The sequence below is a fragment of the Nomascus leucogenys genome, chromosome 5, assembly GCF_006542625.1.
Source record: "Nomascus leucogenys isolate Asia chromosome 5, Asia_NLE_v1, whole genome shotgun sequence".
NCBI lineage: Eukaryota > Metazoa > Chordata > Mammalia > Primates > Hylobatidae > Nomascus > Nomascus leucogenys.
The window spans coordinates 105,433,780-105,457,811 of NC_044385.1; the positions used below are offsets into that span (position 1 = coordinate 105,433,780).

General features: G+C 35.3%; 1 pseudogene; it reads right to left on the bottom strand.

Annotated features, from left to right (window-relative positions):
* Positions 1 to 7,514: 7,514 nt before the first annotated feature.
* Positions 7,515 to 24,032, bottom strand: part of LOC100583883 — a 77,834-nt pseudogene continuing 61,316 nt past the window's right edge.

Sequence of the window (24,032 nt, forward strand, 5' to 3'; positions counted from 1 at the left end):
TTATTTATAGGAAGTGCCAAGAAATTTATAAATATTCCTAGAAATAAGTGAATTCAGTAAGATGTCAGTGTACAAGACCAACATACAAAAAATCCATTTTATTCCTATACACTGTCAATGAACAGGCAGAAACTAAAAATAAATATAATACCATTTATAATCACTCTAAATGAAATGCTTTAGGTATTCATTTAATGAAACAAGGAGTGTATATATGCTGAAAGTTATAAAATTCTGATGAAGAAGCTGAAAGAAGATCTAAATAAACAAAAAGTCCTACCTTGTCCATTGATTAGAAGATTTAATATAGTAAGTATATCAATTCTTCTCATATCTGTCAGTTTAGTGTGGTTCCTGCCAATGCCCCATCAAAAGTTTTGTGTAGACACAGACAAGGTTACATAAAATTTATGTGGAAAGGAACAGACCCTAGAATAGCTAAAGCAATCTTTACAAATAATAAAAAGTTGGGGGAAATTACTCTATCCAATATTAAGTCTTATTATATGGCTACAGTAGTCAAGACAGTGCAGTATTGGTAGAAGGGTAGACATACAGCTCAATGGAACAGAATGGAAAACCTAGGAACAAAGTCACACAAATATGTACCATTTATTTTTAGGACAAAAAAACCAAGAAGTAGAAGAAAGATTGGCTTTTCACTTTAAAAATGACAAAATTTTGCAAATAAAGAGCAGATTAATAGTTGCCAGGGATTAAGAATGGGGATGGTAGCAACATGGAGAATTTTTGTGGCATTGGAACAGTTCCCTATTTTTATTGTGATGATGAATATATGAGCCTACACAGGTGATAAAATTATGCAGAATTTAATATACAGATACAAATGAGCACAAGTTAACTGGGGACATCTGAATAAGATAACAGATTACATCAATGTCAATATTTTGATTGTGACATTATACTATAGTTTAGCAATATGTTATCTTTTTTAAAAATGGGGCAAAGAATACAAGGATTTCTCCATATTATTTCTTACAATTATTTCAACTGCATGTGAATATGATTATTTCAATAAATATCTGAATTTTCAAAAAATCAACCAAAAAACAGAGTAGAAAAAAACATAAGTACAGGTCAAATAAAAACCTATTATGTTTAGACGAAATACCAAAAACAATAGTGATTATGTCAAATGTAAATGGAGAAAGTAATAAAAAGACAAAGATTGTAAAATTGAAAAATCTGTAGCTTAAAGAGGACACACTTTAAATATAAGAACATAGAAAGTTTGAAAGTGAAAAGCTAATATATAATTAAAAGAATAATATATGCAAAAAGACTAGTACGAGTATTTTATTATATAATACGGATTATAGGCAGAAAGCATCCTCAGAGCTAAAGAGTGGTATTTTATAAAGTTACCTGGGAAGTTATATAATTCTAAATTAGTATTAATTTGAAGAAATTAAACTCTTTCAAATTTATTGAGAAGTAAATAAAACCAGAAATAATGAAGACTAGCTGGAGGAAGAACAAAGTAGGAATATTTACTTTATTAAAGCACTAATAATTAAGACTGTGGCATTAGTATAATTATACACATGTAAATGAATGGGACATTTTTTTAAGAAATATGAATGGGACATTTATATGTGTATAAAGTTCAAAAACATACTCAAACATAGTAGACAACTTGGTTAAAAGAGTGACTTTTGTAGAGAATTAGGGAAGGATGAACTTCTTGATAAATGATGCTGGGTTTATGGATATTCATATAACCCCCACCAAAACCTTATATCACCTCATAGCATATACAAATATCAGTCTTTAATGGATTGTAAATCTAAACGTGACATATACAACATACAACTTCTAGAAGCTAATATGGGAGGGAGGATATCTTCATCATCTTGAGTCAGGAATTACTATGTAAGCAGAAGAAAAAGTGTACTAACCACAGAGAAAAAGATTGATAAATTAGACTATACTCCAATTTTTAAAATCTGTTTATCAAAAACCACTATTAGGAGAGTTAAGCAGCAGAACTCCAGAATCAGATAAGATTTTTGTAGCACATTTACCTGATCAATTACTCATATCCAGAACATATAAAGGATTTATCCTAATCAAATTAGATAATCCAGTGGAAAATAAGCAAGATGTTTGAATGGGTACAGGAAACAGTATATCCAAATAGCCAATACACATGTGGTGTATTGGTCAAACCCACTGCAGGTCCCAGGGGAGCCACTGCATTTGCTCTGAGAGACAGTCCTGCTTAGATGACCTCACAGGAGAGAGCTTCCTAACTTGAATTATTACATGAGAGAGAAACTATTCCATCTTGTGAAAAACCACTCTAATTTTGAGTCTCCGTGTTGCTATAGCTTAACCAATATATTAAAAAACAAATAGCAAAATTTGTCAAGCTTACCATAAAACTAATATAAAAAGATTAATTGCATTTCTGTGCTCTGGCAAGATACAGAGAGTATAACTTACAAAAAAAGTTAGATCTATACAAATTGATATGTAGAATGAAAGCAAATTTAATAACAGAATTTTTCATGAAACTTGATAAATTATTCTAAAATTGCCATGAAAGAGCAAAAGGCCAAGAATTGCCAAGACTCACCTGAAGAACAAGGCAATGGGGTTTAATTTAAAGATATCAAAAGTTATTATAAAACTGTAGCAATTTAATAATGTAACAATAGTACAGGAAAGGATACATAGGTCAATGGAAGACATTGAAATATTAGAAAGTGACCCATTCATACCTAGAAATCTGTTATACAATGAGCAAAGAACTATAGAGCAAAGGAAGAAAGGTGAACTCTTCAATAAGCTGTGCTTGGGTTATTGGTTACCCATATGGAAAAAAAGTAAAATTTCTATTTCATACTATACTAAAAACTTCATTGCAGATATTTAAAATATATTAATATAAAAACACTAAAAATTTTTAGAAGGAAATATAGGAGAGAAATTTCATGGCTTCATGAAGGGAAATTTTTCTTAAAGACACGGAAAGGCAAAATCATCGAGGAAAAGATTAATACTTCTCCTTTGCTTAAATTAGAAACATCTGTTCATCAAAGAACATCATTAAAAAGCAACAAGACACCACAATTCTGAGAAAAATGTATAAAGCCAACAAAGGATTTGAGCCTGTGAAAAATAACCACCTATAAGTTAATAAGAGGAAAACAAACAACTTAGTAGAAAATGTGGGCAAAGACAGATAAACTTTTCTTAGAAGAAAAAACAAAAGTCCAAGAAATACATGAATATATACCTAGCCTCACTGGTAATATGAAATACAAAATTAAGACCATGGTCAAGTAGGATTTTCCATCCACTAGATTGGCAAACATTAAAACACCGAAGGCTGGGTGCAGTGGCTCACACCTGTAATCCCAGCACTTTGGGAAGCCGAGGCGGGCAGATAACCTGAGGTCAGGAGTTCAAGACCAGCCTGGCCAATGTGGTGAAACCCTGTCTCTACCAAAAAATAAAAAAAATAGCAAGACTTGGTGGTGCGTGCTTGTAATCCCAGCTACTTGAGAGGCTGAGGTGGGAGAATCACTTGAACCGGGGAGGCAGAGGGCAGTGAGCTGAGATGGTGCCAGTGCACTCCAGCCTGAGTGACAGAGTGAGACCTTGTCTCAATATAAACAAAAACAAAACACACTGGAGACTATTAAGTATTTTTTAAGAAATATCTTATATGCAATAGTTGGAAGTGTAAATTGGTATAACCATTTTGGGAAGCAAGTTGTACTGTCTTGTAAAATTGAGTATCAGTTTTTGGCATGGGAATTGAGCTACTATAATACACTCTCAAAACCCTTGACTATGTTCACTGTTTATAGAAGCATTAATTGTAGTAGTGATGAACTGGAAACAACAAAAATTACTACTTTGAGAATGGATAAAGTGCGATAGGATGGAACAATTTATGGCAGTGAGGATTAGTGAACCATAACTACCAATGTCAACATGAATTTATTTCAAAAACATAATGTTGGGAAAAAAATCCACAAATCATAGGAGTGATGAGGGGAATATAATAGGGAAAGACACCTAGGGGTTCACCAGTTTGGTATTGCTTGATTTCTTAAGCTTAGTGGTAGGTGGTTCATGTTCATTTTATCATTGTTTATAATAATACATGTATAGATTATACACATTGTATATGTTTGTATTGTATTATACATAAAATGAATAAAATAAATTATCAGTAGTTTCAGGTCTGCAACATGTAGTTAGGTAAAAAGTTAGACAAGAACACTTGTCATCAGATGACTTCATCCTTAGTTTGCTCTGCAATTTATTATGACACGATATGAAGAAAACTCAGTGTGTGATGTTCCCTTATGTTGACCTAATGATATTTATGTTGCAAAAGTATATAAAAGGCAGCCTCTTGGATGTTTTAGACCAAATTTGCCATTGATAAGGGTGGAAGATGTTGAATGGGCTGCGGCTTCCTCATCACTTCTCCTGTTTGCCTGACAGATAATGTTCATCCACTGAGAGCAGTTAATCTCAAGTCCCTCAGAGGGTGTCTTAGTCAGCTCGTGCTGCTATAATGAAGTATCACAGATGGGGTGGCTTAAACAGCAGCTGTCTATTTCTCACAATTCTGGAGGCTGGGAAGTATGAGGTCAAGGTGCCAGCAGATTTTATTTTTGGTTTACTGACAGCTATATTCTCCCTGTATTGTCACATGGTAAAGAGAGAAAGAGTGTCTCCCTCTTTCTGTAAGAGTACTAATTCCATCACTGGGGCTTCACCTTCATGACCTCATCTAAATTGGATTACCTCCCCAAGACTCCACCTCCAAATACCATTACATTGGGAATTAGGGCTTCAACATATACGTTATAGGGGGATATAAACATTCATTCTATAACAGAGGAATTGGACAAAGTCACAAATTCTTTCTATAAATACTGCCCTGGGTAGCTACTGTCAACTAACCAAAGTTAACTCTCAAACCGGAATTCATTTGCCTTCACTATACTAGACCACAGTTTAACACTAACCACCATACTGGACCACACATGTGTAAAGGGAGGAGTAGTTTTCTTTAGTTATTCTAAGTTAAGAGCCAGAACAAATGAAGAAGTTACAAAAAGGTAAAATCTGGAAGGAATAAACCCCCAAAATCAACCCTTTCATTGTTCACATTTTTGACATAAAATTTACATACAGTTAAATGTACAAATATTAAGTATCTACTTTTATATGCTTTGATAAATACATAAATACATGTGTCTCCCATAACCTATCAAGTTACAGACTTTTCCGTCACACCAGAGAGCTTCCTGGTGGTACTTCCCAGTTAATTTCCTCACTTTTCTATTTCTCATCACAAATAAATAGTTTTACCTATAGGAGAACTTTATATAGAGAATCATATGGTATGTTCAGTAATCTCCCCTTATCTGTGGTTTGCTTTCTGCAGTTATCCTGTCAACTGCTGTCTGAAAATATTAAATGAAAAATTCCAGAAATAAACAATTTGTAAGTTTTAAATTACGTGCCATTCCTAGAGGTCAATCAAGTTCGGTGGTATCTGAGGTTTCAGGTCTTGAACCATATTTCCCGAGGATAAGGCAGGGACTACCATGTCTAGTTTCTTTCACTCAGGGTATTGGGTATGAAATTTATCCACATTGTTGTGTAATAAAAGCTCACCCCTTTTTCTTAGAGTAGTATTTCTTCGTATGAATATATCACAGATTGTTTATTTGTTCTCCTGTTAATAGACATTTGTGTTGTTCCCAGTTTTGGGCTTTTATAAATAAAGCTGTTATGAACATTCACGTACTAGTTTATTTTGTGGACATGAGTTTTCATTCTCTTGGGTAAGCATCTAAAAGTGAGATGCAGGTCACAGGTAGATTTGTGTTTAATCGTATGGGAAACTAACCAACAGTTTTCTAAATTGATTGTTTCATTTAACACTGCCCACCAGTCTATGAGAATTCTTATGCTTCACATTCTCATTAATATTTGATATTGTCAATATTTTAATTTTAGCCATTTCAGTTGTTGTGTAATAGTAGCCAATTGCTCAATTTAATATTTACTAGCTAATTTAATAGGCATTTTCCTGAAGACAAATTATGTCGAACACTTTTTCATGTGCTCATTGGTCAGTTGTATATCTTCCTTTGTGAAGAGTCTGCTTAAGTCCTCTGCCAATTTTTATTATATCTTTTGTCCAGATATATGTTTTGTGAATATTTTCTATCAGTTTATGTTTGGCTATCATATTCTTCATGGTGACTTTTGGGAAGTATTTTTAAATTTTGATGAAGTTTAATATACAGATATTTTCATTAATGGTTTTTGCTTCCTTTTATTCTACCTAAAAAAAGTCAGCCTATGCCAAGGTCATGAAAACCCCAAATTTTTTTTAGATGTTTTATGTTTTGTATTTGTCTTTAGGTTTATTATCCATCTAAATTATTTTGGCTTGTGTGTTGTGAGGTGAAGATCAACATTCGCTTTTTTTCTCAGCTGTAGGCCAGTTGAAAAGACTATCCTTTTCCCAATGAATTATATTTTGTAGAAACAAAACATAACAATTGATGTTTTGTAGAAAATCAGTTGGCCTTATAACTGTGAGTCTATTTCTGAACTCTCTATTCTGTTTTGTTGATCTATCTTCAGGCTAAACCACCATATATTTATTATTGTACCTTTATAGTAAGTCTTGAAGTCATGTGGTATGAGTCTTTCATCTTTGTTGTTCTTTTTGAAAAAAGTTTTTGCTATTCTAGGTTCTTTGTACTCCTACTTAAATTTTAAGTTAGCTTATATATTTCTGTTTAACAATGGCTGCCAGAATTTTGGTATTAGCAGCTTGAAGTGACAGATTAATTTGGGGAAAATTGACACCTAGTATTGAGTTTTCCAATCTATGAACATGGTTTATCTCTCCATTTATTTAGGTCTTCTCTACTTTCTTTCAGCAATGTTGTTTTTCAGTGTAGAGGTCTTATACAGTTTTTATTAAATTTATTCCTAAGTATTGTATTTTATTTTATTTTTTTTTAGTTTAATGTATTTTAATAGCAAACTTACAGGAACAGCACAGCAGGCAGACAACATTAAAAACATGTACTTGCATGTAGGACAACTCAGTTAGAAAAGTATAGTGAATGGATGGAATCTACTGTATGATAAAAATGCTACAAACACCATTTAGTTGCCATCAATAAGAAATTTACTTGTTTTAAAAAAGTCCAAATGCTGGCATTGTCCAGAAAAATTTAACAGGTTTATTTATAATTATTATAAAGTTGAACCGCTGAAACTTGTTCACTGAAACATTTTAACTTGCATTAATGCTTTATGTCTCCGCATTTATATTAAAAATTCACACACAAATGAAAATGGAAAAACTGCCAATACCTGATTTCTGTCCCCTATTTTTCCACTCTCCAATCATATACTTAGGTACCTTTTGACCCCATGGAAAAAAAATATCTAACGTTCAGAACTACCAATAACAGGAAGAAGAGAAAAAAAAATTTTTTTTTGAGAATGAAATGTTTCCCATCATAGTGGATTCTTAAGCACGTTCTCCACGTATGCGGCGTGCTAGCTGGATGCCTTTTGGCATAATTGTTACACGTTTGGCATGGATAGCACACAGGTTAGTGTCTTCAAAAAGGCCAACCAGATAGGCCTCACTTGCCTCCTGCAGAGCACCGATAGCTGCGCTCTGGAAGCGCAGATCTGTTTTAAAGTCCTGAGCAATTTCACGCACCAGACGCTGGAAGGGAAGTTTGCGAATCAGAAGTTCGGTGGACTTCTGATAACGTCTAATTTCACGGAGCGCCACAGTACCAGGCCTGTAACGATGAGGTTTCTTCACCCCTCCAAGTAGAGAGCGCACTCTTGCGAGCGGCTTTTGTAGCCAGTTGCTTCCTGGGTGCTTTACCACCGGTCGATTTGCGGGCAGTCTGCTTTGTAGGAGCCGTGGTACAGAGACCTCCTTACCCCCCTTCTCCTTCGGCTGGAGCTCGGCGAGCGAGAGGCAGCGCTGGCGTTGGAGAGCGACGGCGGTGCGGCGGCGGCTGCAAACACAATTCAAGTATTGTATTTTAAAGAATACTCTGATATATACATATATATATATATATGAGAGAAAGAGAGCTTTAAAAATTGTTTTTTTAATTGTTTACTTTAAAAATAGAGAAATACAATTGGTTTTATAATTGTCCTTATATCCTATGACCTTGATAAATTTAATTATGGTAGACGTTTTGTAGATATTTTAGAATTTTCTATGTAGACAATTACAGTCAATAGAGACAGTTTTTCTTCTAAAATTTTTTTTTTTTTTTTTTTTGAGACGGAGTCTCGCTCTTTCACCCAGGCTGGAGTGCAGTGGCGCGATCTCGGCTCACTGCAGGCTCCGCCCCCTGGGGTTCACGCCATTCTTCTGCCTCAGCCTCCTGCGTAGCTGGGACTACAGGCTCCCACCACCTCGCCCGGCTAATTTTTTTTTTTTTTGTATTTTTAGTGGAGACGGGGTTTCACCGTGTTAGCCAGGATGGTCTCGATCTCCTGACCTCGTGATCCGCCTGCCTCAGCCTCCTAAAGTGCTGGGATTACAGGCGTGAGCCACCGGGCCTGGCCTTCTTTTTAATTTTTTTTGCCTTATTACATTGACTAGGACCAACAATAAAATGTTGAAAGTAAGGGGTGAGAGTAGATATCCTTTCTTTCCTCTTTTTCCAATCTTAAACATCAAATATTTCACTATTATTTTAGCTTTAGTTTTTCTGTAAAATCCCTTTGTCATGTTGAGAAAGTTTCTGTTTATTATTAGTTTTGCTGAGAGCTTTCTACCAAGAATGGATTTTCAATTTTATCAAATGCTTTCTCTGTATATATCGCAGATCATATTTTCTTTTGCTGGTCTTTTGATATTATAAAAACGATGATGGTATACTGAATGTTGAACTAACCTTGTGTTAGTATAATGGTCTTCATTTGGTCAAGATGCACTATCTGTTTTAAATATTCTTGGATTTTATTTGCCAGTGCTTTTTTTTAAAGATACGTACATCTATATTCTTGAAGTATATTGGTCTGTAATTTTTTTCTTGTAATATATTGAACAAGTTTTCATATCAGGCTGTAGACTGGCCTGAACAGGTTGTGAAATGTTTTCTCCTATATTTTCTGAAGGAGTTTATGTAATATTACTATTGCTTCTTCTTCAGATGTTTAATAGAATTCACCGTGAATACATGTACATTTTAATATTTCCTTTCTGTTGCTCCTTCCTTTCTAAGATTTCCACCTCAATCTTTGAGCTTCCTCTGGCAACCTCAGTCTTTGAGCTTCTCAAGCTAATAAGATTATGGCTTTCTACTTGAGTTATAGCCTGTCCATGCCAAATGAGCAGTAGAGGACTTAAGTGAAAAGCCATATATATGTAAATTTTACCTTGTGCGGTTCTGTGTTTTGTTTTCAGTCCCCTCTCACCAGTTTTGTTTGTTTTTGATTATTCTCTAGTGCCTCCAAATAATGTTTTTATATTTATATTTTTCCAGAGTTTATGACTATGGGGAAAGTTTTGTCCAATATAAATGTCTCTATTACTTGGAAGTCAAATAAGTTTCTATCAGAAAAATGTTTTTAACTCCTAAAGCTAACCTATCATTTGAAGTAGCTTGCTGCATGAAGTAGTGAGCTAACTGGACCTGGAATAATCAACAGGGGCAATATTAGCAGTTAATTTACCAACAATAGCTATCACATAATAGACAGCACATGGTACTAATAAAAATGAGGTTTGGATTAGATAAAAAATGGATTGGAGCTATTGTATTTATCCCTGCAAATTATGTCTGAAGGTCTAAATATTTCACTCTTGTAATCAGTAAAATACAGTATTTTAGGTACTTGTCAGAGAATTTAACCTCAATTTGACTGCCACGAAGACTTAGTAAAAGTTTTACTGAGAGAAGTTGCATTTATGTATTATTTTTAAAAGAATATTCAATTCACACAAAGGTTCATGGTCATCCTGAAGGTAATCCAGATAAAACATTAATATACTGTCGTGTTTACAAGTATAGGCCCTGGGGTTACACACTATGGACTCTGCTACTCTTTACCTATGTGATCATGGGCAAAATATTCAAGTTTTCCATACCTGAGTTGTTTAATCTATAAAATAAGGATGAGAATAATAATCCTTATAAGCTTCTTATATTCAATGTATAATGCATGATAAGTGCTGAGAAAGTTTCTGACACGTAAGGTATATTAAAGATATATGTTATAACCACAGACCTCAATTCCTGAACCCAAATACGTTCTTATTTCATAGACCTGCTTTCCATTATGCTATCGCTTTGCAGTAAGGGTCCTTAAAGTATATCTTATAAACTTGTTATTATGAGTAGGTAATGACATTATTATCTCCATTTTGCACGTGAGAAAACAGATGCCTAGAGAGTTCTGTAATTGGTCCAAGGCCATTTTGTAATACCCATACCCAGACCTGCATGATTCCACGCTTTCCTGTTAACCATGAGGCCATGTTTTATGTGGCCTGACCAATCTCAAGCATGACAGAGCACTGACTGGCTTGCTATGCATCTACAAATACTCCGTTTTTTTAGTTCATACTCATTTTCTTATGACTTTAATGATGTGGCTTAGCTCTTCTGTTCAGCGTCAAAACATGCATTTAAAGGGATTTCAGTGAACTAACATTAGGATAAACTCACTTTGACAGGTAGAAAATAAAATCACTACTATTGTTATCACTGTCATTATTGTCCCTGATAATTAATACATGTGATAGTAATGATACAGAATCATATGGTTGGAAAGCCCATGAAATGACACTTAGTGTCTCTCCTACTTTAAACATTTGCAACATCAGATGACCCACTGTCCAGGTCGGTGCAGGAGTTTCCCAGGATGGGATCTTCATTGCTAAAGCCCTGAAGGCCCTGCGCAAGCTTGGACAAGCTGGTCCCACTATAAATGAATGCTAACCTTTCTTGCTTAGTTTTTGCCTTCTATCTTTGCACCAAAGTGGGTGGAAGCAGATGCAGCTGGTTACCATTTTAAAAAATAATAACCCCTCACATATCTGAAGACCGTTGTCATTCTTTTCACGTTTTCCCCACCCCCAGCCCAACTAACGGGACTTTACCAAGGACTCCTTTCACCTGGTATTTTATACTCATGGGTCAGGGGATGGAAAAGAGACATGATGCAAAAGCCCTGCCCGAAGGAGCTAAAGAAGGGAGTTCTAGTTCCTTTCACCTATGCCCATAGGCCTTGTTTTCCAACCCTTTAATAATCTGTATTGATTTGCTTTGAACATTGTGCTAATTCAACATGTCCCTTGTAATTTGTGGAAACCAGAAATGTGCACAATATTTAACTGTGAAGTGACCGTGCCATGCTGCATAAAGTAAGATCCCACAGATTCTCTGAGGACCCCTGAGGAGATATCTGAGGAAGTACTTCTACTTTTCTATTTGTTATGTCTGCTTTGCAACCATTTTAAACTATCTCCACACCATAGCAGATTCCAGCTTGCCTGGAAGCCCTGTATGACACTTGCAGTAAGAGCTCATCAGTACCAAGACGGAGATTTGTGTTACAAGGAGGACTATTCATAAACTGCTCAGCCTTGTGTTAATCTCTGTGGTTTGAAATTAGAAAATTATACTTGATCTTTCATTTGTAAATATTTTTCATGATAAAAAATGAACTGCATATATTCCATCATTCTAACCATCCCCTCTTCCAATTTTCCATCTGCCTTTTATTAAATTGCGTTTGGACTACTTTCTCTAGAAAAAAAAATTCTACTCTTGCCAATTGCTGTCTCACATACATTAGTTTAGGAATTCAAGCCCATGTCATTGTCACCTTGTTCCTTGATTCAAATCTTTTCACCATTTAAACGTAGAAAATATTTCTTTGGGACAGGTGTTTAGAAATACCTAGGAAACTCCAGCAGCTTGCAAAGAAATGAGTTTACTTTGTGTTTCTAGATTCGGCTCTGGAAATACGTAACCATCTAGCATTTTGTTTTTGAAATACAGTATCATTTATGGTCTAGACACCACAGACAGCTGTTCAAATTCAATTCAAATGGGCCTTGTTTCTGCTATATTTATTTAAGATGTCTAGCTAAATATGAGTAATCTTGGCTTGAATCCTTAAACAGGGATTAGAAAATTCCAATTGTTGGTTTTCTTTTCTTTCAAGCTAGATGCTAATGGAACTTTCCTACAAAAGTTAGGTTATTTTAAGTAAAAAATGTTGTTGTTTTTTATTTCCTCTTCTTTATATGGCAGCCAGTCGGCCTTGCCAAAAATTTAGGGAAAATTAATAAAAAATGAATGTAAATGGAAGTTTATCTTGAAATAAAATCTCTTTTAAAAATAAATGTAGGATTTCCCTTCTCCCTGTTGACCACATTGTATGTTGCCATGTTGGAGTCTATAGCTTTCATGTTTGAGAGAACTACATCATTTAAATTATAAAAGTTTATTTTAAAAATATTTTTTCTGTTCTACTCATTGACACATATTTGTGTAAATTTCAGTAGACCTGGCAATATCATTAGAGTCGAGATGTTTTCTCTTAACTTGGGTTGCTAGTTAATTTATCAAAGAATAGTAAAAATTTGGATATGTTTTAATACTTCAGCATATAACCATAAAAACACATTTCTGGGTGGTATTACGTTTAAGAATGATTTTACATTAATTTACATCTGCTTCTAAAGCATTAGGAACTATAAAATTATACATGCATTATAATAAGGTTATCTCATATATTTGGATAAATAGAGGCTTGTAATTGCCACCCTTCCTTTTGCATCATAAGAGAGAAAGAGAATCAGTCCAGGATTTTGCAATGCCAGCACATACTTTTGTTTTGTTATGAAATAACTGTTTTTTGCCTCATATCAGGCAAGCATAGCCATTTCGTGTTTCCTATGCCCTGAGGGAGGGAAATTTTCTATCTCTGATGTAATTAAATTTTTCCTTGTGGTTTTTGGTTCTCATTGTGGGGGGGAAGCAAGTAATTATTTCTGATGAGTATGATTAGTTCCACACGTCTGCAATAATGCTTTTATTTTTTTGAAATAAGGCATAACTTACATACAATGAAGTTCACTCTTTTCATTGTACAGCTTTGCTGCAAAAGCATACAATCGTGAAACAATTCCCACAATCAAGATATAGAAAAATTTCACTACTTGGTTGTCTATTTTTAACATGTAAATTAAAAGAAGTCCAGCACTTTCAACAGACACATTTGGGCTGAGTGGTTCAGGTACATGAACAAGGACAAAGAAACCTAAAGGATTAATCTATCCATTTTCTTATTAATCTCATCTTTGTGGTTATAATCGTGATGATGATGGTTACAAATCACTGAGGCTAATTATGTGGCATGCACTGTGCTAAGCACTTAATGTGCATATTGTATTCAACTGTATTAATAATCCAAGAGCTTTGACACACATTTTATAGACTAAACAAATCTTAGATGCAGGGAGATTAAGTAACCTTGCCTCTATCACATGGCCAGAAAGTGGTAGAGGTGGGATTTGTACTCCTATGATTGCTAAGTATCTGTTCTTAAACCAGGACATTATTCTACCTGGCTTTCAATGATGCCAGTGGTATTTAAAGGACTTGATCTTTTCTAGCTGTTCCTGATCCAATATTCATGAACAATTGATAAGTCATTTAACTATGTTGAAATTACTATCCTCACTAGATTAACTAAATGATTCAACATGTACTTATTGAATGCTTACAATATGCTAGGCAATGAGTATATAACAGTAAGTAAGAGATAAAATTTCCTGCCCACTTGGAATTTTATTGTTGACAATGAACAAAATTAATGAGTACAATATACAGTATGAATGTGGATTATATAGTACTATGGAGAAGGAAAAGCTGAGAAAGTGGGAAAGAAATTGAGGGAATGTTTCCATTTTTGTCATGTTGGTCACTGAAAAGCTGTCATCTGAGTAAATACTTGAAGAAGGAGGGGAAGTAAGCCCTTTGGACATCTGAGGGAAGAATGTTCTAGGCAGAGGGAAGCAGGAAGACCAGTTAGAAGGCTTTTGCAACCACCTTGATGAGAGCTGATGGTGGTTCAGATGAGTTGTTGGAAGAGGAGGTGTTGAGAAGTGGCAGGATTTTGGATATATTTTGAAAGTAGAGCACTCATCATCTGCTGATGGAGTGGATATGGGTTGTGAAACAGATTGAGAAATTAATGATGGATCTAGGGTTTTGATCTAAGCCTGGAATTGGCCAACAATGGCCCATGGGCCAAATCTGGCTTATGGTCTGTTTTTATATGACCCAGAAGCTAAGAATGGTTTTAACATTTTTAAAAAATATTGAAAAAAACCCCACAAATAATGTGCATCAGAAGCCATACTCTCTAGACTTTTACTGAAAAATTTCTCTGACCACTGGTGGAAACATTGAAAAAATATATGTACTGTCAACTGAGATAAGAAAAACTGGGGCAAGAGTAATGTTTAAGGAGGAATATTAGAAATTGAGCTTTTGACATGGTGAGTTTGAGATACCTAGCAGACACTCAGGTGGCACTGAATTTCTGAGTTGAGAGACAGGACCTATGCTAGAGGTAACATTCCAGACTCACCCATGTAAAGATAGAATTTCAAGCTGTGATTTAGATGGATCATCAAAAAAGTAAGAGTATATAGAAAATAGAAGGGAAGTTCAAAAGGTGAACTCGAGGATGTGCCAGCAAGAAGATGTGAATGAGGTAAGAGAGAAAAATAAGAGACCCCTGAGTTTGGAGAAGCAGGAGATAATGGTATCCTAGAAAAAAGGAAATTCAATAGATCATGTGAGTTTCAGTTCTGGGAAAAATATGCACAGTTCATGTGCTTCAGAAGCACCTACATGGAGTGGAAACTTTGAAATTATTTCTTATTGGCAAGGTTGTAAAATATTTAAAATTGGAAACTGCTCATAAATGACACATAGGTAATATATGGGATGTTAATCTGTAATATATAAACACATCATTGGATATTGCTTTGCTTGATGTTAATTATACACAAACACATATAAAAATCCTTTTTCTCTTTTCATTTAAGTGTTTAGATTGCAAGATTGCACAAATACATACATAAACAAAAAGACTTTCAGTGCTTAACAAATGTTACCTCCAGATTGTCTAACACATGAGATGTTTTTTTTCTTGGTCATATCTGATTACTTATTCAATGGTTTAATTTCTCAAATATCTGGAAGAGGTTTTCATGGTTCCAGATACAAGAAGTTTACAGTTTTGATTATAGTCAAAGGGATAGGCAAACAATTTAGAATGAATATTATCATAGGGGTTGTATCAGGACAAAAATCTGGCTCTAATTTTTTGTTTTTGTTTTGAAACGGAGTCTCACTCTGTCGCCCAGGCTGGAGTGCAGTGGTGCGATCTCGGCTCACTGCAAGCTCCACCTCCCAGGTTCACACAATTCTCCTGCCTCAGCCTTCCAAGTAGCTGAGACTACTGGTGCCTGCCACCATGCCCAGCTAATTTTTTATATTTTTCGTAGAGACAGGGAGTCTGGCTCTAATTTTAATGTACTGTAACACGAGGAGTGGACTTAAATCTGAAAATTATTGGATATAAAATTTTAATGTATTAACTGAGAAAACTTTTGTATAAAAAGTTTCTACTACATTAATGGAATTAAAAAAAATAATCAGAGGGTGAGGAAGGTAAAAATTAACCAGGATACCAAAAATAATTAACATATCTTTATTAAAAATAAGGTTTCTAGTTAACACACTGGAAATAAATTCTTTTTACCAGTGGTTTCTGAATTTACCTAATCAAGATAAACTATTAGCCCCACATTGAAGTTGGAATAGATAAGCTCTACGGTTCCTTCAGCTCTAACATTCACCACCCGCAGAAAGTATGAGATTCTATTTCGTTCAAATATTTAGTTTCTTTAAGAGATATTAATTATCCCAACAGATCAGAACATACCCTACTCTAAGCTTTTGGAAATGCTACTACATGCTAACATAAAACTTTAATTTGAAAGTAAATTAAGTTGACTAAATAATGGAAATTGAATAATTACCCATTTAAAGTTTGAAGAAAAAGGTGAAAGATTTATACAATCTGAATTTTTAAAAATGGGATTGCATCAAACTAAAAAGTTTGTACATCAAAGGCAACAACAGAGTGAGAGACCCTACAGACTGGGAGAAAATATATGCAAATCATATATCTGATATGGAATTAATATCCCAAAATACAAGGAACTCGAACTACTCAACAAGAAGACAAATAACCCTATTAAAAATGGGCAAAGAGCCGGGCACGGGGGCTCACGCCTGTAATCCTAGTGCTTTGGGAGGCTGAGGCGGGCGGATCACCTGAGATCGGGAGTTCAAGACCAGCCTGACCAACATGGAGAAACCCCATCTCTACTAAAAATACAAAATTAGCCAGGCATGGAGGCGCATGCCTGTAATCCAAGCTACTCGGAAGGCTGAGGCAGGAGAATCACTTGAACCCGGGAGGCAGAGGTTGTGGTGAGCTGAGATCACATGACTGCACTCCAGCCTGGGCAACAAGAGCAAAGACTCCGTCTCAAAAAAAAAAAAAAAAAAAAAAAAAGGCTAAGAACCTGGTTAAACATTTCTTGAAAGATACAAATGACCAGCAGATGTACAAAAAAATGCTCAACATCACTAGTCACCAGGGAAATGAAAATTAAAACCATAATAAGATCGCATTATACCTGTTAAAATAGTTATTACAAAAAAAAATTCAAGATAATAAGTGTTGTCTAGGATGTGGAGAAAATGGAACTCTTGCCCACTGTTGGTGGAAACATAAATGTGTATAGCCATTTTGAAAAGTAGTATGGAGGTTTCTAAAAAAGTCTAAAAATAGAATTACCATACGATTAAGGATCCTTCTGGATATATATCCAAAGGAATTGAAATCAGATTGTCAGGGAGATACCTGTGTTCCCATGTTCACTGCAACACTATTCACAATAGCCTAAGTGTCTATCAGCCTAGGTGTCTATCAGCAGATGAATACATAAAGAAAACATGCTGTAGATATATACAATGGAATACTAATACTATTTAACCTTAAAAAAAAGAGAGATTCTGTCATTTGAGACAACATGAATACATCCAGAGGACATTACAGTAGTAAAATAAGCCAGGCACAGAAAGACATCTCATGATCTCACCTAAATGTAGATCTGTATGATCTCACCTAAATGTAGAATCTAAAAAAGTCAAATTTATAGAAATAAAGAATAGAATGGTGGTTACCAGGGGCTAGGGGTACAACATTTCAGAGAGAAGGAATATGATTCAGTGATCTATTGCACAGCATAGTGATCATAGTTAATAATAAAGTATTTTACATTTTGAAGCAGCAAAAAGAGTAGATTTTAAATTGACTCACCACAAAGTAATGATAAATATGTGGAGGTGATGGATATGTGAAATTAGCCTGACTTAATGCTAATGTATTCATGTACTCCATAAATATATACAATTAATATTTGTCAATTAAAAATGAGATATAATTTTTTTAAAGCTTGATGTAATAAAGACTTTTATGTCTGTACTTTATCTCAACATGTCAATGTCCTTATCACACATTAGAATTATGTCATTTGTGTGGCATGCTCATGACCTTTTGTCTTCTAGTGACTCCTTTATCAAGTTGTCTGCTAAAATCTTCCTAAAACATGACTCTAGTTATGCTATCTCCACTCTTTAAGAACCAAAGTGTATTAGTCCATTTTCACACTGCTGTACGTAAACACCCCAGACTGGGTAATTTATAAGGAGAGAGATTTAATTGACTCACAGTTCTACATGATTGAAAAGGCCTCAGGGAACTTACAATCATGGCGAAAGGCGAAGGGGAAGCAGGCACCTTCTTCACAAGGAGGCAGAGGGAAGAGAGAGGGAGCAAAGGGGGAAGCACCCCTTATAAAACTATCAGATCTCGTGAGAACTCACTCACTATTACAAGAACAGCATGGGGGAAACTGCCCCCATTATCCAATCACTTCCCTCCTTTGACACAGGATTACAATTCAAGATGAGATTTGGGTGAGGACACTGAGTCAAGCCATATCACAGAGTCAAGTCCAAATTCATTATTAGCTTGGTATTTGTGATCACACATTAGTTGGACCCATTTATTTTCTCTATCCCACCTATTTCCTCTACTTTCTAATACTTGCCATTCACTCTTGTTAAGACAGCCTCACTGCAGTCTGCTTCATACACACAGACACCCCATGGCTCTTCTTTCTTTCTTAGTGTTCTTTCTCATTGTCTATGCCCTCTAAATTTCCCAATTAACATGTACTCATTTATTCAGTCAACAGATATTTTTAAAATACAAGGTACAGGGAGGCACAGGTGAGAGCCTATGTATTACGTGTGTCTCCTGGCAGGTTTTGTTACTGGAGCTGCTTTCACGGTTTCTTCAGCCCTATTGTGACTCCTTCAGTAATACCACCTCCCTTTCAGACTGAGTGATTCTGTGGTTAGAGATCTGTGCCTATTGTAACTACTACATTTATTATGGCCTTTTTTAGCAATCTATATTTATGAGCATAAAGCCAAGTCTTTTTTAGTTAGGTTTAATAACCATAACAATAATAATAATAGCAGCTAATATTTATTAAACACTGACTATGAGCCAAGCCCTTTTCTAAGCATTTCATGTATATTCAGCCATTGAATGCTGATGACATCAGCACAAAATATTAGCTTACATACAGTGATGAGACACTGAAAAGACTATTATGAAACTATAGGCTCTGAACTCTGTCAGTGTAGCCAACTGAGGTATGTTATTTGCTTAATCCAGTGAATAGTTGGATGCCATGGGGACTGATTGGTTTGTAAGCAATAAGGTTATAATGTCTTTGATCCATAATGTGTATCATCCAGAAATTTTATAAGCAGACTTTCAGTGCATTTACCTACCTCAGGTAAACACTTGAATAGGACAAGCAATGAATAAAGCCTTATGAAACTCCTCTTTAGTTGCTATGAGTCCATCAATTAATCTATTGTGAAATAATCTTTCAACTGATTGCAGATTGTCTACCTGCAACATTGTACAAGCCATATTTCTTTATCTTGTTCACAGCATATCAAAAACCCTGTCCAATGTCTTGTTGAAATTCATTTACACTCTATCTATTGGATTCCCATAATCTACCAGCTTAATTTATTTAGATGAAAAAAATAAGGTCAATTTATTGTGGTTTACTGGTGAATTTTGGGTGGCTTATAGTGAATGTTATTTTTATTTCCCAAAAAGCTCATAAAGTCATACTATGATATATGGTAGAAACTCTTCTAGAGGCTGACTTTAGCATTCCTTTCTTGAACTTTGGTAGGGTGAACTTTTCTTCAATTTCTGGAGCTGTCCTCTTCTTTTGCATCATTTCCCTGATTCTAATTTTTCTATGGTTCTTTCATTCTGCATGATTCACGTTTATCTTAATCTCAATTCTGTGATCACAACGGCAAACTCTGGTCACATAGAACCATATTGTTTTAAAACACTTCTCTGGTTTCTTCTTGACATCTTTGGTTTTTATTGGCAAAGATTTGAGTTTAGGCAGAAGCAAGGACTAGGAAAGATAACGATATTAGAAAATAAAACTGTGCAGCCTATCAGTTAGGTTCTTAGTTGCAAGCAATGAGGTGTTTATTGAGTATATTGGCTAGATTAGAGAGTCATTGGAAGGGCTGGAGAATAGGGCTCAAGGCGAAATTCCCAAGCACCAGATTCAAAATCAAGCTGCAGAACCATTCGTGAGTAAACTGGTCTCTCTCTGTCTGAGCACCAGAAGTGACTGTTTGCAATGCAGCTGCCTCTGCATCAGGAATTTGAGCTTGTAGTCTTTGCTTCTGTATGCACTGCCAGGGAGAGAAAATGTAAACTGCCTAGACTTTTGCTGTCTTATGTCCCATGTCTAGAATCTAAGTCTGGCACTTTGATTGGCAGATTCAAGGTTAACATCCCTCACTCTCGGTGCAAGGAAGGCTGGAGAAATAAGTATCCAACATATTGTGCTCCTATAAAGGGAGCTGGTCTTGGATTGCAGCCCAAACTCATGAAGTGAGGCATTCCCCAAACATAAAGAAGTTCACTATAGACAGTAATGTGAAAGAAAAAAAATTCTAGCTACAGGAGTTCAGCTGTCTGGGATCATCTCATGTAAGTGAAAACAGTCAGTCCATATACCTTAATATCTTCTGGCAGTATAATGAGATAGATTACCGCTTTCAGTGTTCAATTATAGAATTTGAGACTCAAAAGGCTTAAGTTACTTGTCCTAAGTCACCCACTCACAAAGTTTCAGAGTGAGGATATGAACTGAAGTCTCTATTTTAAAAATCTGTGATTTCTTCATTATAGCATTGAGAGGTTTTTCATAGAGAAGTATTTATTAAGTAGATGTTGGCACTAATAATCTAGCAATTTTTTTTCCAGCCTTTATTTTAGGTTCATGGTGTATATGTGCAGGTTTATTACGTGAGAAAAATTGCATGTCACAGGTGTTTGGTGTATAGATTATTTCATCACCTAGCTAATGAGCATAGTACCCTACAGGTAGTTTTTTTAATTTTTACCCTCCTCCTACCCTCTACACTTAAGTAGTTTCCAGTGTCTGTTGTTCCCTTCTTTGTGTCCAAGTGTAATCCCACTTATGAGGGAGAACATGTGGTATTTGGTTTTCTGTTCCTGTGTTAATTTACTTAGGATTATGGCTTCCAGCTCCATCCATGTTGCTGCAAAGAATATGATCTCATTCTTTTTATGGCTGCATAGTATTCCATAGTATGTATGTACCACATTCTTTTTTAAACTTGTATTTTAAGTTCAGGGTACATGTGTAGGTATGTTATATAGATAAATTGTGTGTCACAGGAATTTGGTATACAGATTATTTCATCACCCAGGTAATAAGCATAGTACCTCACAGGTAGTTTTTCCATCCTCACCCTCCTTCCACCCTCAAATCATCCCTGGTGTCTGTTGTTCCCTTCTTTGTGTCTATGTGTACTCAACATTTAGCTCCCATATGTAAGTGATAATAACATGTGGTATTTGGTTTTCTGTCTGTGTGTTAGTTTGCTTAGCATAATGGTCTCCAGCTCCATCAATGTTGCTGTAAAGGCCATGGTCTTGTTCTTTTTTATGACTGTATAATATTCCATGGTGCATTTGTACCACATATTCTTTAACCAGTCTACTGTTGATGGGCATTTAGGTTGATTCCATGTCATTGCTACTGTGAATAGTGCTGGGATGAACATATATATGCATGTGTCTTTACAAAGAATGATTTGTATTCTTTTGGAGGTATACCAATTAATGGGATTGCTGGGTCTAATGTAGTTCAGTTTTAAGTTCTTTGAGAAATTGTCTGTGTTTCCACAATGGCTGAACTAATTTACATTCTCACCAACAGTGTGTGTTTTTTTTTTTCCACAACTTTGCCAGCATCTGTTATTTTTTGACCTTTTATAATAGCCATTCTGACTGGTGTGAGATGATATCTCATTATAATTTGGATTTGCATTTATCTAATGATCAGTGATGTTGATTGCATGCACCTGCTATTACGCCCAGCTAATTTTTTTGTGTTCTTAGTAGAGACGGGGTTTCATCATGTTGACCAGGCTGGTCTCAAACTTCTGACCTCAGGTGGTCTGCCTGCCTTGGCCTCCCAAAGTGCCCAGCTAGCCAATGCACCCAGCCAGAACTCAGATTCTTGGTAACTGAACCCAACAAATAAAAACCCACTGGGGCAGTTGCAGTTTCAATATGAATGATTCCATTTTGTCTCTTAGATCTGTCTTCAGGTGTGTAAGAGTCCATCCTTAGTTCCTTACAAGCTTGCCTTTCTTTTTAAAGGATGCAGGTGGTATTTTAGCCAGAATTTCTAGGTGTTTTGTAAGAAGAGGTTTGCCATTTCTTTTTGCCCATTGTCTTTTCTGTAATTTTTCAAGAAAATGCAGTGTACAATTTTTTGAAAATTACATAAAAACTATAATTTTAAAAGAATAGATTCCTACTATAAAAATCTTATTTTAGTATATCCTCTATTCTTTGAAACTAAATTGTATTTTCTGAAGAAGAAATGAACAGCAAAATAACAAAATTTAAATCATGACAATTTCAGCAGTTTTAATGGTGCTTCATTCTTGGCAAAATGTTAGTTATTACAATTTCAAATCACTTTAATAAATACTTTCCATGTGTTAGAAGACAACCTTATATTTTCAAAAACAGTGCACATTTTCTTAATAACAACAAGAATATATTTTAATAAATTTATTAAGCTATAACTGACACAGAATAATTTGTGCATATCTAAAGAAGATATAATTAAGTTTTGACATATGTATGCACCTGTGAAACCAGCATCATAATTAAGATAGTGAACATATTCACCACTCCTGAAAATTTCTGTGTGCCCCTTTGTAATACCTTTTTCCTGCCTGTATCTAACACCTCAACCCTGTTTCTAGGCAACTACTCATGTGCTTACTGTCACTATGAATTCATGTGAACTTTCTAAAGTTTTATGTAAATTGACATAGTATATAGTCTTTTATGTCTGTCTTCTTTCCCTCAACATAATTATTTTGAGATTTATCCATGCTGTTATGTATATGAATAGTTATTTTTATTGATGAGTAGTATTCCATTATACTGATATGTCCTACTTTGTCCATTCACCTGTTGATGGACATCTGAGTTGTTTCTAGTCTGGAGCTCTTATTAATAAAAATAAAACTTCTATGAATATTTCTGTATAAGTCTTTGTATGGACATATAGAGGTAATGAACATGCTCATTGGTTGTAGAATGTGAGAAAGAGAGATTTTTGGCCTGAGCAACAGAGATAATGTACAATCATGCATTGCTTAATGACAGGGATACAGTCTAAAAAATGCAACATTAGGCAACTTCATCATTGTTGGAACATCATAGAGTGTACTTACACAAACCTAGGTAGTATAGCCTACTACACACCTAGGCCACACACCTATTGCTCTTAGGCTACAAACCTACATAGCTTGTAACTGGACTGCATACTGTTAGCAACTGTAACACAGTGGTTAAGTATTTGTGTATCTAAACATGTCTACATAATGAAGGGGTCCAATAAAATACAGTATTATAATCTTATTTGGACCGCCAATGTAAATTTCTGTTGTTCACCAAAATGTCATTCTGTGGCACATGACAATACTTGCCATGGATTAAGAAGCAGAAAGTTGCAAGAATGACAGGTTTTGCTGCAGTTAGGGTGTTGAGTATAATTCAGTAATTTAACTTTGGACAGTCTGAGTTTGAGACACTAGTTAGAAATCTAGGTAGAGATGTGGAATAAGCTATTGGAAAACTGAGGCTGAAGTTCAAGGGTGAGGTCTATGCTTGAGATATAAATTTGAGAGTTGTCAAAATATATGTTACTTAAGGTTGTGATAGGCAGAATAATAGCATCCAAAGATATCTATTTCCTGGTTCCCAAAATCTGTGATTATATTATCTTATGTGGCAAAAAGGACTTTGCCAATGTGATTAAGTTAAAGATTATGTGATTATTGTCCTGAATTAGCCCAGTGGGCCCAATGTAATCACAAGGGTTCTTATAAGGGGGAGGCAGAAGGGTCAGTGTGGGAATGGGGCTGGGCAGGAAAGAGAGAGACAGAGAGACTTGAAGATGCTACACTGCTGGCAGTGAGGATGGAGGAAGGAACTATGAGCCAAGGAATTCAGGCAGCCTCTAGAAGATAGAAAAGGCAAGAAAACAGCTTCTCTCCTAGAGCATCCGCTAGGAACCTAGCCCGCTAACACCTGGATTTTGGCCCAGTAAGTCTTCTGACCCTCAGAACTGTAAGATAACAAATTTATGTTGATATAAACCAGTAAGTTTGTAGTAATTTGTT